We start from the raw sequence: 15,569 nt of genomic DNA, 5'->3' as shown, positions 1-15,569 counted from the left end.
CCTCCCTGACATGTGAGTTTAAACTCAGAAAATGGATGCTTCCGGATCGAAAAGTCAACTATGTGTCTGTAGAAGGAAACGGGACATGGTTAGCAGGAAGTAGATTCTGAAACAATTATAGTTTCTGTTCTTAATGAGGTGGCATTATGCAATTATAAATACAATAATTCAATAAGAATTCTAGGTTATAAAAGCAATTTTCTCTGACATATGAAGAGTGTCCTCCCAAAAGGAATAGTCATCTCTTTAACTATTTTCAGAATTCTTTTTTCTGAGAGAATTAAAAGACAGGAAAACAAGCGGAAGTACAACTATTATATATCTCTAGTCTAATCCACTATAAAATACATATTTTTCAGGTAACAAAATAGATAAACACACATCGAACTAACGGAACTGACTTCTCTGACCCTCAAATGAGCATTAATATTGAGAACCAAGAGTCTCAAGTCTCGGCAGTCCCAACGCCCATATCTCTAGGCTATGGCATTTTTTATCTCCCCAAGCTTAACAAATCGTTAAACAAAGAAAACTTAGTATTATTATTTTCAAAGTCTATTGGAAATGCATTATCCCCAACGATTGTATTTCTCCTAAAAGCTCATCAATGCATGAGGCACTTGGAAAGAAATGTAATTCCACCCTGCTCTGAAGAACGTTATCATACTGCAGACATTGATATGATCAGAATGCAAGAAGTTTAAGTTAAGGAATAGCTAATCTTTGTAATTTACACCCATCTCTTGATCATGAGGGCAGTCGATTGGATAAGCACTCCGGCATGATGGCTGCCACCTGCCATATATTTAGTTTACATTGCCCAAATAGTATATTCTCTCTAACATCACTCTCCGCCAATACCTATTTATACAAGTCATTTGGCAACGTCAACCATGCCATTTTCCTCAAAATCCTTCAACCCAGAATGGGCCTCAAAGGCTCTGTCTCAATTGGCTTAGATCCTTGTTCATCAGGTGTTCTCACCTAGTCAAATTGGGTATCTTCACCTCCAAGTATGATCTGATAACTTATGGAGTCTGGCAAGGCTCCATCTTTTCCCCAATTCTTCCAATCTGTATGTTGAAACGCTTGGCTTCTTATATTTAACTTCACTAATATACGGATGGCACGCAACTTTATTTAAAGCTCTCCTAGTTACTCGCATTGCCTCAATCCAAAGAGGTATGTATTGGCTGTTTGCCTTGATGACTGAAAACTGTCTGAAATTAAATCCTCAATGGCTGTTCTTAAAATAATTTTTATTCATGTTGGCATATCCCACAAAACGTGCAACCTTGATGTCAGCAACAATCTCATGGAATTCAGCTACTCTCTGTATCTTCTGCTACCATAAAATGTTTTGCCATCTTTGTTGACAGTTCTTGCTCCTTAGCTCCTTATGTGAACAAAATTGCCCAGGCTGCAAATTCCCACGTTCACCAACTGAAAAGTATCAAGCACATTTTCATGACCAGAATGCTCTGCAAACGTCAAAAGTATCACTGCAAAATTAAAGCACGGGGTCAGTTGGCACTCGGGGAACTGTACCACTCTGCACAAACCCTATAACACCCCCTGCACGTTTCTGAAAACTAGCAACCCTGGGGAATCCAGGGTGGAGGGGCCTTCACGTATCCCAATATTATTTTCCTACCTAGAATGCTCTGGAACATCAACGTATGGATCAAATACAATTTCTCCCATATGTATGTGGCAGAGATCTCAGGAACTTCAGCCAATGACCAACGTCCTATCATTCTGCATTCCCACACTTGTCCTGATAAAAAGAGGTACCCACCGTCTGTGGGTGGGCCTAACACATGTTATAGAAACAGACCAAAACTGTAACCATGTGAAGACCTCATTGACTTCACGCGATCCAAGTTTTGATTTCTGACGAGAATGCCCACGCAGATGTGTGAGGTACCATTTTTATTGGACAAAAGGGGTGCACACTGGATGGTAGCACTTTTTTTGATCCATGCTGATTCCAGAACTTTCCCTCTCATAAATTAGAGAAAAACCTGTTACTTTATCTACAATTGATAGGTGCAGAATGTTCTGTGCAAGAAAGGATACTTGTAAGCCACACAACCCTGGAATGATTTGCTTTCAGAAATATGAGGGTATGGTAGATTTCTGATGCTGCCTGCCCAAATTCCGCAGCTACCCACATTGTCAGAAATTCCAAAGAAAAATCTTGATGTCTCCACATTGCATTTTGGAGCCTTTCCGGTTGTGGGTGATTGACCCACTCACAGTGAGCACAGGCATAGTTTTGTCTGGAAGATCTCTTTTCATGACCCCTTAGTCTGCCCTTATTGGGGCTGTCTTCGGTTTTTCCAGATATTCTGAAATTTGCTACGCCACAGATTCCTCTGATAACACATGTGGAGTGAACCTATTACACCTTATATATTTGCTCCACTAAACCATCAGCGATTTAAGGCCAAGATTATTGCAGAAATAGGCTGCACAAATGCAAAGGAAGTTAACAGTAAATGACCCAAATTGTTGCTGCTATTTTTTATTATTTTTTCTTTTAATAAGTATTTTGATTATATTGTAATTGTTTTCATATGTAAAGTGCATCAATGCCTGTGGCCAGGTCAATTTGAATTCTGCCAAAACAAATGAAATACGCTTTTGCTAAAACCAGTGATCTTGGACCTAAAAGACTTTTCTCACAAGGGTCGGAGATAAAGAAATCAGACCTGTGCTGACAGTAAAACAGCCATGTTGTCCGTCAATTAGCATGGAGAGACTGCAGGTTGCTTTGAAAATTTGCAAGTGCGAGTTGAATAACCACGTTCTATCAGTGTGCCACCTACCAGGAGTCCACACCCTGCAATTGGACAGACTCAGCAGGCTGTCTTGCACCGCTCTTAATTGGGAGGTTCACGAAATGACTGCCTTATTGTGAAGGTTTTGCATTGTACCCTGTTTGTTTCTTGGATAGGGAAGGGCTCTCTTCCAGTATGAGATGTACTCCATTAAGTTACAGTTCCTGCATTATGTTGCACAGACAGTGCTGATCCTCCAATGTATGCCCAAGTGGCGAAAGAGCCAACATTTCACAATATTACTTTTGGCTCCCCTATGCAACGACAATGAAAAATGTCCTAGTTCACATGAAGCATAGTTTCAGTTCTATTACTGAGCTAGAGGCGGGGATAATGAGAGGCTCAAGGACATTATGAATGTAGCAGCCTGGTCCTCTGATACCACCTTCAAGGGATTCCAGCAAATCCCAAGACTACTATCCTTTGAATTATTTTTAGAGGCTTAGGCATTTTCTCTTTCTCTCCCCATTCTGTTTCTTCGCACAACAGCCACGGTGACCATATGTTTCTCCATCCTAATCCAACTTCTGTTTATTTCCAATCAAAAAGAGAGGCAACGTCAATGACATAAACACCCAAATGTTTCACATGTATAAGGCAATCACCAGTCACAAACTCAGTATAAATGTTTTTGCTAAAATTGACTTTTTACTTACTATAGAATGTTGACTTTGGGTTCTCTATATCCCTGCATCAAGGGGAGGGAAACTGAATTGGAAGGTCTGTGTGTGTTCGGGTGGGAGGGGGTTGAGGAAGGATAATTCAAAATCTCTGATCTGTTGTAGTATGAAAGGTACATCTTTATCATGGTATTTATAGTTTGGGCTTCCTGTTTTAGGAGAGTTTTGTCATTTTAGTCTGTCTTATTTGAATGTAGAGATAATAGAGCCGGGTCGGAAACAAACATTCTCCAGTATTGGGGTGTCTTTCATAGATTCACATGCCTGAATAATTTCTCCTCAACGGAGTGGGAGTCCCACGGTACAGAAAAAAGCAATTATTATGCACAAACAACCAAGCATAAAACCAGGAAGTAAAGTAGCCCAAAGCTACAAGGGAAAAACTTCCACACCTATGACTATCCTAGTAATTATTTACAGTCCAAACTGCAGCCAATCAGGCGACAGCACCCACCAGATTGTTCTCCCCAGAGTCTCAGGCTCTCAGATTTTCTACCGCACGTCGTGTGAAGGGAGTCTCCCTAAGCTCTGCTCAGTAGTTCATTATTTTTTCTGGATTTCACCCCTTTTCAGGATGTCCTCTGCTAAGAAATCTCTTTTCAGACCTTGTGAATCTTGTGGGAAGCTCCGGCTATTTTCAGAAGATCCCCACAAAAAGTGCATGTACTGCCTTTATCCGGATCATGAGGTGAGAGATTGTAAGATTTGCAGGACCTTCCCTCAGAAGACCCTTGGAGATAGAGAAAGATGCCTACTTCTGTGGCTACAGAAGATTAAAGATCAGGATAACCCTTTAACTGATGTGGGAAGTGTGGCCTCGGGTTCATCTGTGTCCTCCAGGAAGAGGATGCCTGAGGGAGATTTATCTACTCCTGGGGCTAACGTGTTAAGAAAAGGTCAACCCTCTAAGGCTTCTCTAGCTTGCCTTCTTCAAAAAAGGCTTTTCCACCTTCAAAATCAACTCCTGTGTCACCCCCAAGAAAGACTTGGAAGTCTCTGGCGTCAAAAAGGCTTCCTGAGAAAGATTTTCCTCAAAAGAAAACCCAGTCATCGACGGTGTCCTCGTCGGCTCCTCCGTCGACGCTACTTCAACGTCGACAGTTACCATCTCGTCTCCGAGACCTAAGATGATGATGTCGTCAGCTTCATCTCTGTCAACGCTGGTCTCTGTTGCAGTTAGACCCATCTCGTCGACGAAGGAAATGTCATCTATCGTCGACGCTCTGTCGACGACGACGAAGGTTAAGAAGATCCTGTCGACGGTTGCATCGTCGACGAAGACTGCCTTGTCAGCGGCCTCGTCGACGACGAAAACTACCTTGTTGACAGCTACCTCGTCGATGGAGACTGACTCGTCGACGGCAACACCGTCGACGAAGACTACCTCTTTGTCAATGGCCTCATCGTCAACGAAGAGTGCCTTGTCGTCAAAGACATCGTTGCCAAAGATTGCCTTGTGGTCGAAGACATCGTTGGTGAAGATTGCCCCGTCGATGAAGACAACTGCCTCGTCGGCGGTCACTATCCTAACACCAACTCCATCGACGACGGCACAGTCGACAGCAAGATCGTGGACGCCTCTTCTGTAAACTTGCACGGAATTGCAAGTTTGGTCCGCAACACCGACTACTGCCTCCTTTGCCCCGCCGACTACGGCAGCTTCTTTACTGGAAAGACATGGCTCTTCATTGGAAGCTCTCTCCTGAGTCCGTCAGAATTACTCATTAAGTATCAGTAGGAAAATCAGGAGGAAGAACCGTTCCCTGAGCCGGTAGATCAACCTCCTGCCACAGTGCCCACAGCACAGATGCCTTTGGCCCTGCTCAATAACTTACAATACATGTTGGATGATAATATCGCTGGTTCCCTCCATCTGAATCGGCAGAGTCTCTCCCATCGACACCCATGCCTCAGGTCTCTGTATCTTCCTTAAGATCTCCAAGACCACCTTCTCCAGCACCATCACACCATTCCCAGGATGCTAACACCACAGACTAGGACAGAGAGGAAGGAGAGGTGGATGACAAACTTGTTTTGTCGGAGTAGGATGAATGTCAAATTCAAACTCCATCACCATCTGCTCCAACTCCTGCTGACTCTCCTCCAGTAGACATCGGGGGTTTCCATCTCCTGATGGAGAGGGCTACAAAGAGATTTCTAATACCGATGGGGACAAAGAAGGACGACTGCTTTCTTTATGATTTTAAAGATCAGCCGCGAAGGCAAGTAAAAAAGTAAGACCATTCCCATCATAGATTTAATCTGGAAGGAAGGGTTAAAGATCATGGCAACACCTAATTCTCTTCCTGCAGTCTTGCCTCGGTTGGACAAAAAGTATAAGGCACCGGGCGACTCACCTGCATGCCTCATAGGACAACCTAAAGCTGATTCGGGCGTCGCCCAAGTGCCACAGAGACAGGCCAGGATCCCCTCTTCGCCTATAACTGCTCCGCCAGACAGAGATGGCAGACCGCTGGATTCCATTGGGAAGATAGTGTCCACTATGGCACCAACAACTGTCCGTGCCGCAAACTCTCTAGCAATATTAGGGAGATATGACAGGCAGATGTGGTCACACATCTCCCCTACGTTGAAATGCTACCAGAACCTGCAAAATCCGAGGCAAGGAAAACCTTACAGGAAGGAGAATGTACTTCTGCGGAAATGATCGACGCAGCAGTGGATGTGGCATCTATAAGGAACAGATTGAGGGCCCTAAGCTGTGGGCTTCAAGCCAGCAAAGGAAGTCCCTTCGATAAGTAGCATACCAGCGGAGACCAAATGTAGTCAAAACTTTTTCTAGTGTCATCAACTAGATCAGCCATGTTTTCCATTGCCAAAACTCTCCACAATCGTGCGTGCCATTGGGTTAAGGATGGGGCCTCTAGTTTTTTCCAAGCAGCTGCAATTGCCATTTTGGCTGCACCCAAGCAGATCCACATCACCGATTTGTCACACTGTGTTTGGCTTTTCAAATTGGGATCTCGTACCCCAACAAGACCTGTTCTATGGATTGGGGAGTAGGATAGCCTGGAAACAGTTTAATTTGGGATAAAATGTCCTTCCAAAATAGCTGTATGTTGGGGCAGTCCCACCATATATGTCTAAAATCACATAACATCCCACAACCCCTCCAGCACCTGTCTGACGAACCGGGAAAATCGTGTGCAGTTTCTGGGGGCACAGGTACCAATCATACATAATTTTGTAGTGTGCTTCCCTGAGGTGCATGGAGCGGTTGAATTTCACTGTAGCCCTACCCACATGTTCCCAGTGCTGGTCTTCTAAAGGGATAGTCGTGAGTGATTCCCAACAGCGTTTGTGACGTGGGGTCAATCTGGGACTCATCGCTTGTATGAGAGCATATAAATAGGAGATACAGCCTTTGGACGAGGACCCAGACTGAGCGATCTTCTCGATGGGGAGCAACTCCCTGGTGGCGGCCAGCCGCACCAGGGGCTGCTTTGTATAACTTTTAAAACCAATTTACTGTGTAGTTCACTCCATCTGATGATCTCAAATGTGTATCTTCAAAACATTCAAATATTCGACAATGCCCATTGCATTTCGGGTCATGGATATCCTTCATCAGGGGTATGCTACAATGACAACAAAGAGAATACTTCGGTATAAATGGAATAGTACAATAAAGTGAAAAAACGAACGCTAATGCACCTCACCCAGTCGTGGTTATTATGCATGCTATGCCGCCTGACTTAATATTGATCAATGTCTTATACTTGCCACACTGAGTGATGCTTTATTGCAGGCAAAACAAAGCCTGACAGAGAAAAACTCGTTTCAGAAGTTATTTCTCTTTACCTCAAAGTAATTGTTTAGAAAAGACCTTAAAATTGTATTAACAATTCTGAAGTCCTTATGGTAGGTCACTAACCAACTTCTATACAAGTTGTAATAGAAACAACGATGGCTGCCGTGTATGTGCGCAGATTGCGGCAGCCATCTTTAAATGCCTTGTCATACATTTTAAGAAATCTCATTCACAGTTACCCTGGGAGAGACAAGTGCATTAGCAGCAGCTATATTTGAATGGCTTTTATTATACAGAGGACATTTTAATGCATTTTCTTAAAGCATAAGGAAATACACTCTCAGATGGTCGCCACGAAGGGCACATATCAGCAACAACCATCTAGGAGAAAAAAAACATTTTTTGGTCAGTAGGTTTCATGGGCGAGATCAGTTGGACTTGCCAATCCTTGTTTGATCTGCATCCTGACATTTGATTTGTCATTTACCCTTTAGCAAGAATGTGCCCGAGGGTGCAGGGGCACTGCAGCATTCATGTATAGTCTCTAATAAGAAATCAATGAAACATTTGAAAACGTTCTAAAATATGAATGTCAAGAACGGGAACACCCTATTTTCCCTGCAGAATGTTTACACTATGATTCATTAACCCTTTCTCTACTAAAGTGTGGTGGAGGATTTTAGATATTGGCTCTATGCGGACTGTAAAAAAAAAGATGAAAATTACATTTGCAGAAAACATATATACTTATCAGAGGGGAACCGTTATCTACTAGCTTCAAATCAATTAACCCATACACCTTCACTCTTCGCTTTTGTTTTTATTGAAAAAAAATTCTTTTAAAATCCTCTTTCAAGAGATAACTTTTTAATCACATTTAATGCAAAAAACACGCTTCCAAGTCGGTCTCATAATTAAAGCATGCTAGAGTGTGTAAGATGGTTTTTGAGCACAGAACAACTGTCAATTCCATGTAATTATAATATCTTCTCGTTATACTACGGTCCATCAATGTATATCATGGCTTTAAATTGCACCCTGAAACCGCATGAGAGGAAGTAGATAGAACTGTTGCATTTGATGTACTAATCACAGAGGTAGAATTAATTGCTGTACACATTTTTTCATCCAGCAAAACAGTTTTGAGGGATTTCTACTTTTACTGTCAACACTGAGGTGGTCCTCAATTAGCAGTGAAGATGCTGAGTGGAACTGGTTGTGTAAGTGAGCAGCTACACTATAGTGGTCAGCTGCACCCTCCTAGGAATGTTGGGGCCACATCACTTATTTAATATTATTATTTTGTTTGTACCACTTTAGCACTGGCACAGTGTATTTTAAATACTGGCTATTGCCTTTGTGTTTATTTTCCATCTTCCCAGTCATATTTTCTGCAGTTTCTTGTGTATACTTTTAAACTGGTGCATAGGCTGAAGGGAGTAGCCATTCAGTGTTGACCTTGTCAGTTTGAGGCACCAAATGTTATCTCCATTAGTCAGCGCTATGGAGCAACTACAAAATGGTGGATGCAGTTAGCAGTGTAACCAGAAATACGTGCTGGCAACGTCAATAGATCTTGCCTATGCAAGAGCTATTGGCTTTGACAACGTGTTTTAGCTGTGTTGTGCACCAGTGTGGCTGCTGTTCAGCGGGACAAAAAGTTTGTGGGGTGGGGTAGATTGCCGTGTAGTAGATTGGGGTAGAGTACAGTGGGGTCTCATGTATTTTGTTTTCTTTTAACCAAATTTCATTAGGTTTTCAAAAAATCTTCATTTAACATGAAACATATTCACATTAAGCATTGTACATATATTAGGCAGGATCACTGTCTGGTTTACTTTAGCCAAAATCCCTTGTAACTAAACTTCCCCACTCCCCCCTTGAGTTGCATTTGAAGGGATGTAAGAGTATCGCTGGGTTCTGCTAGATCTTCATAGGTCATGCCTTTTATTCCGGCGTGTTGGAAGGCTGACTACGTCTACCTTCTGCTCCCCCCAACTTTTCCAGTTCCTTTTTCCATGTGCCTAACCGTGCCCCCCCCCCCCCCCCCCCCCACTCCCTCACTTGGCATTTTCCAATTCTTAGCTATCTCTCTCTAAGCCAGAACATAGGCATGGTCTTGAAATTTCCCAGTCGTTTTGTTTTTTGCTGTGTGCGTGAACCATCCTAACAGATTGTGGTCTGGGGTTTGTGGAAGCTCCTTGTCGATATCGCCTACTGTGCATCTTATCTCTTCCCAGAACACTTGTAATGTGGGGCAGTCCCAGAACATGTGCATTATATGAGCTTCCCTCTCTCCACATCTCGGGCATGCTGTGGTCTCTGTCTTAAAGTATCACCTAATGCGGGACGGGGTGAGATATGCTCTGTGAAGTATGTAAAAGTGTATTCATTTAAATTGCGCATTTCTAAACGCCTTCCAGGTTCATGCTAGTATCAAATCCCAGTCTTTCTCTGGGATCTGTATTTTCAAGTCCTCCTTCCACTGCAGTCACAGGCTCTCTAGCGGCCTTTGTATGTCTTGCCTGATCGCCCTGTAAAGACAGGTGACCGTTTTGATTGTCCGTGCAAACAATAAAACATATCTGCATCCTGCAAGTGCCCGAGGCTTCTCGCTGCCCGCTCCCCAGTGTTTCCTGATCCTCCTAGTGAGCGCTCTGTGCTTCAGAACTTGACCCCCGGCAGGTGATATGCTTGCACTTCTTTAAAGGGGAGCATTAGGGGCGTGGCCAAGATGGCGGACTGAACAGACGTCCGATCGAAGGCTCCCCGACCCCAAACCCTGTTAGCCCCTAAATACTCGCAAGAAACATCCCCCTAGCCTACCAGTGTCACCCTGCCGCTGTCTGGTGTGACCCCTGCTTCTGTTCTGACCTGCACCTGGACCGCTGTAGCTGCCGCCGAGCCAGGGTGATCGAGACCTGCCCGGAGCCCTGCTGCCCGTGGAGTGGTGGCCTGGGAGCGCTCTTCGGGCGGCGGTGCCCAGGAGGGAGCCCGTGGCGGGTGGTGCCCGAACACTGACACGGCCGGCGGAGGCGGGGGCCCCTGCGAGAAACCCGCCCAGGCGCCGGAGCCCGAGGAGAATCTGGCGGGACCCGACTAAACAGTGACTGGAGAAGCCTCGAGAGGAGGGCGGCAGGCCGTAGAAATCGAGGCCCTGGTCGCGGGCCTGCCCGGTGCTACCGGAACACCCAAGTAAGTGCCGGGGTTTGGAGGCACCCCCTCGCCCGCAGTCCCTACTACACGTTCACCTGGAGGGGCTCCCGCCCTCGGCCCTGTGCAGCACCGAGAGCCTTGGACCCGTGGGGACGGCTGCTGCATCGACGCGCTTGCCGCTAAAATCGAGGCCCTAGCCTGGGCCTGTCCGGAGTGACCGGGGCACCCACACTGGTGCCTGAACTGGCGGTTGGCTAGCCTCGGGGCCTCATACAGCTCACGGACCACAGGCGGGGCGGTGGCCAGCGAGAGACGCCCGAGGCTGGGGCTGGGCCCGGCTCTAGGGAGGTGTGGAAATTGGGGCCCAGGCTTCGGGGCCTTCTGCGGAGGACGCGCAGGGGGTCAAAGCCCAGCAACACACCTGCCAGCAATAGGAGATCCAGCCGAGCCACCCGGCCGGCCTGGAGGTGGAGAAGGGGGACCATCGCCACGAGGTACCAGCGCCTTATCCGGACAGGACCCGCTCTGGAGTGGGGTCTTCACCGCTGCCTCTGAACGCCCGCAGGAGTGCTCCTCCATCGCAAACCATGACCACCACCAGAGGAACAACCATAACAGGACACTACTGTTTGGGCTGGCGGGACACTGAACAAAGCTATCGAAAGGAGCAAGAGTGTGGGTCCAACAGCTCGCCTTGCACGAGGGCCGCCACAGCACACACGGGGGGGTCTTCTCTGGGACACCTCGCCCCCACACCGAGACTACCGGAACCCTAACTAATGAATGTGCCTGCTTCACTGCAAAAGACCTGAACGGGGGGCATGCACAGCCCCACATCTTGGCTCTCAGCTTAAGCAATAGGGCGTCCACTCACCGTCCCTGAGGACACAGAGGGCCCAGACCGGACTAGAACACTAGAAAACTCCCGGTGACTCGAGCATAGCGAAGCTACAGACTCCAGCGCGGATCCACGGGATTAAACGAGCCCTACCCTCTACGAAACGGGGGACATGGCTGCCGCGGGACGCAAAGGTTCCCGCAACATCGTGGACATCGCCACAAAAACGCTTCAAAAGGGGAGAAGGCACAAGGGACGCCACCTCCAAAGGCACCTGTCAGCCCCCAAGCTCAGGCCGACGAGTCTGCCCCCATCACAAAAGCATTCCTTGCCTCCCTTTTCAATACCCTGAGGGACGACTTCCAAACCCTGAAGCAGGAATTGGCAGGGGAGCAACGGGAACTCCGCCGGGATCTGGACGGCTTAGGGGAGCGAGTGGCAGCGGTGGAAGAGGCAGACCAGACTCGCAGCACGGAGGTAGAACAGCTCCAACAAGAGATCATCCGTCTTCAGGAACAGCAGGTGGATCAACAGGTGCACTCTGAGGACCTGGAGAATCGCTCTCGGAGGAACAACATACGGGTCCGGGGAGTCACGTCAAAATCCGAGGGGAATGTAAATGTAAATGTAAATGTATTGGCATTTATATAGCGCACTACTTACCCGTAGGGTCCCAAGGCACTTCGACCGCTGCGAAACCCTTCCTGGCTTCCCTGAGAGATGGTCCCTTAATGGGTATCTCCAGGGTGAGACCAGGCATCCCCGGCGGTCTGGTGGGGCCGTTAGTGAAGATGAGGCAAGCTAATGCCCAGAGTTGCCGAGTGTGATCGCTGATCAGAGTGGGCACCGAGGCGAGAGAATTATCGAGTCCGCTGACCCTGGTCCAGAAACCTGCCGCGCCGGGAATCGAACCCTGGTCCCGGGCCGTCCTCTGCTCTCGGGTCTGCCGCCTCTAACCAGTGAGCCACACTACTTCACTAGGGGAACAGCGTGGTCACCTACCTCCAAGAGCTGTTCCGAGGGATCCTTGGGGAGCCCGGGGAGTTCGACATTCGCATTGACGGAGCGCACAGAGTCGGAATGGCGCGGCGAGCACCGCCCCCCTCCCCCCCGGACATACTGGCCTTCCTCCCTGACTTCGCGCTGAAGGAACGCATCTTGAGGGAGGCCCGAGCGAAACACCCAATTCAGTTTCGAGGGGACACTGTGGCCCTCTTCCAGGATCTCTCGGCCATAACCCTGCAGAAACGTAAGGCCTTCAGAATTGCCACAAACTTTCTAAGAGACAACGGAGTGCCATACTCCTGGGGCCATCCATTCCGCCTTATTTTCAAATGGAAGGGTTCACTGCATCAACTTAGATCTCTCCAAGACACCTGTACGTTGTTGGGCATTGAAATACCAGAAGAAGGTGGATCGAGAGAAGCCTCACCTGGTAGATCACAGGACGGACCTACACGACACTCCGGAGGTGGGTGGCAGACCGTGCGACGGTGGCGGTCACCCAGATCTCTCCCGAGGCCTGACCCCACCACAGCTGCTCAGGAGGTGGTGGACAACACAGCGACCGAACTGTAAGATGTTGATAAAGGGGAATGTGCTTCTTCTACCATAGCTATACTTGGGGGGATGGGCGGGGAAGCCGCAGAGTCAGCAGCTGCCACGTTACTCACTAAAATGACTCTCTACGGACCTGAACACTGTCCTGATAGGCCCGAGACTATGAGTAGCGGTTTTATGCAGGATTGTTCTGGGGGGGTTTGGGGGGTGGGGATGGGGGTTTGGGGGGGGGGAATGGTTGAAGTTGGGGGAAGGCGGGGGGGTTGGCCGGGGAAGGGTGGGAGAGAGGGTGGGCTGTCCAGTGCTCTGTCCTAATCAGAATAGCCGAGGCCTCATGTCAACACTCAGCATTTCCCCAGGGATGGGAATTAGCAGGTCTGTCTCCAACGTTCATCATGCCGCCTACAACCCTTAAGATCCTAACCCTGAATGTACGAGGGCTAAACAATCCTGTCAAATGACGTGCCATTTTGTTCCTACTAGAAAACTCCCACGCAGACATTTGTTTGCTACAAGAAACTCATCTAATGGCCCGGGATTGTCATCGACTCCGCTCCCGGAAGTTTCCGACCCAGCTCTTCTCTTCGGGCCCCAACAAGAAAGCAGTAGTAGCGATCTTAGTGGCACGGACATTTAAAGGGGAGGTCCTACATAAAAGTGCAGAACAAAAGGGAAGACTGTTGGCCTATCGCTTTGCCCTGGGTGGTCTAGTATTTACAATTGGGTCCATCTACAGTCCTAACGACGGCCAAGAACGCTTTCTGCACTCTGCCCTCACTGACGTCATTGATACACCAGACAGACACATAATATTAGGGGGGGGGGAACCTCAACATGGTGTTCGACACGGCACTAGATAGGTCAGCACAACGTACTCCTCAGACCGGTGCGTTCTCCACCAACTGCACAGACCGACTAGTAGAACTCGATCTCCACGACCTCTGGCGCCGCACACACCCACACGACAGAGAATACTCTTACTATTCGAACGCACACAAAACATATGCAAGACTGGACCACCTCTTGGCTTCAAGCCCAGTTTGCGCTATGTCCACCTCAACGGAGATAGGGGTACTTTCATTGTCAGACCATGCGCCGGTTACCACCACCCTTGCTTTACCGCCTGCCTCGATCCCCCCCTAGGGTCTGGCGACTGCGGGACACTCTTCTGCATAGAAAAGACGTTATGAAACGTATTCAGGGCGTTATCCAAGACTATCAGTTACACAACGCCAACGACGACACAACGCGGGCCACACAATGGGCGGCCTTCAAGGCAGTACTACGAGGGGAATTTATAGCCATCTCCTCAGCAGAGAATAAAGACAGACAACACAAACGGGACGAACTTACACAGAAGGTGCGGGAGCTCGAGCGCATCCACCAACGAACGGGGGCTCCGAGAATACGGAAACAACTTAAACTGACTAGACATCTCCTATCAGCGCTAGATATGGACCGGGCAGAATACGCAGCCTTGCGGCTGCGACATGCCTTCTACACGGGAGGGGATAGATGTGGCCGACTGTTGGCAAGTAGGCTCCGTACCATGTGCCAACAGCAGGTAGTGAAAGAACTCTCTCGTCCAGACGGGTCTATGGCCACGGAGGACGCAGAGATCGCAGCAACTTTTCGGAAATTCTATGCAGCACTTTATACTAGTGACCCTCTAGACATCCAGGCGGCGGCGACCTATCTGGACTTGGTCACACAACCCTCCCTAGAGCCCTCCCAGGCGGAACACCTAGAAAGGGATATCCGCATCGAGGAGGTGATTTCTGCCATCTCCAAACTCAAACCAGGGAAGGCCCCGGGGCCGGATGGCTTTACGGCCCTTTTTTACAAGTCCTTTTGCACAACTCTAGCCCCGATCCTCACCCAGCTGTTTAATACTTTCTCGGAACCCGGTGCTATTCCCTCTGACCTTCTGCGTGCGTCCCTCTCAGTCATACCAAAACCTGGGAAAGACCGAACCAAGTGTGGCTCATACAGGCCCATCTCGCTACTAAACGTAGACCTCAAACTGTACACGAGTATCCTGGCGGCACGACTGGGCCCCCACCTACCAGGACTTATAGACCCGGACCAAGCGGGATTCATCCCGAACCGCCAAACAGTAGATCACACCAAGAGGGTCACACACCTGGTAGAAAAAACCTCCCGAACTCCCGGGGAGCATATGATGCTTGCGGAGGACGCCGAGAAAGCTTTCGACCGGGTCCACTGGCCATATCTAGAAATGGTTTTGAAGAAGATTGGCATCGGAGAGAAATTCGGCACTTTCATTTTTAACTGTTATAGAGCTCCTAAGGCGGTGGTCCGAGTATACGGCTATAGCTCACAGAGCTTCGACATCGAGAGGGGCACAAGGCAGGGATGCCCACTATCGCCTCTGCTATTTGCTTTATATATGGAGCCCTTTGCTCAGAAGATACGCCAAAATGAAACAGCGACGGGAATAAAGTTCGGGGGCTACACACACACACCATTAGCCTTTATGTAGACGACGTCTTACTCACACTTAACAGCCCACAGACAGCCCTGCCGGCATGCATGGCAGAACTGGACGCCTTCGCGACGGTTGCCGGTTTTAAAATGAATACTGAGAAATCTATGGCCGTCGACCTATCTCCGAGACCCCCCACCAAGACATACCTGCGGTCCCTTTTTTCCATCCAGTGGCCGACAGACGCGGTGCCTTATCTGGGGATCCAGCTGAC

General features: G+C 48.2%; 1 protein-coding gene across 2 annotated transcripts in view; it reads left to right on the top strand.

Annotated features, from left to right (window-relative positions):
- The window catches only part of CEP89 (centrosomal protein 89), a 1,308,678-nt gene that overhangs the window by 65,535 nt on the left and 1,227,574 nt on the right, over positions 1-15,569 (top strand). The window lies entirely within an intron of this gene.

The sequence above is a fragment of the Lissotriton vulgaris genome, chromosome 12 (genome assembly GCF_964263255.1).
Source record: "Lissotriton vulgaris chromosome 12, aLisVul1.2, whole genome shotgun sequence".
Classification (NCBI taxonomy): domain Eukaryota; kingdom Metazoa; phylum Chordata; class Amphibia; order Caudata; family Salamandridae; genus Lissotriton; species Lissotriton vulgaris.
Note: the sequence above shows the minus strand (reverse complement) of the source record. Positions and strands in the feature narration are given on the sequence as shown.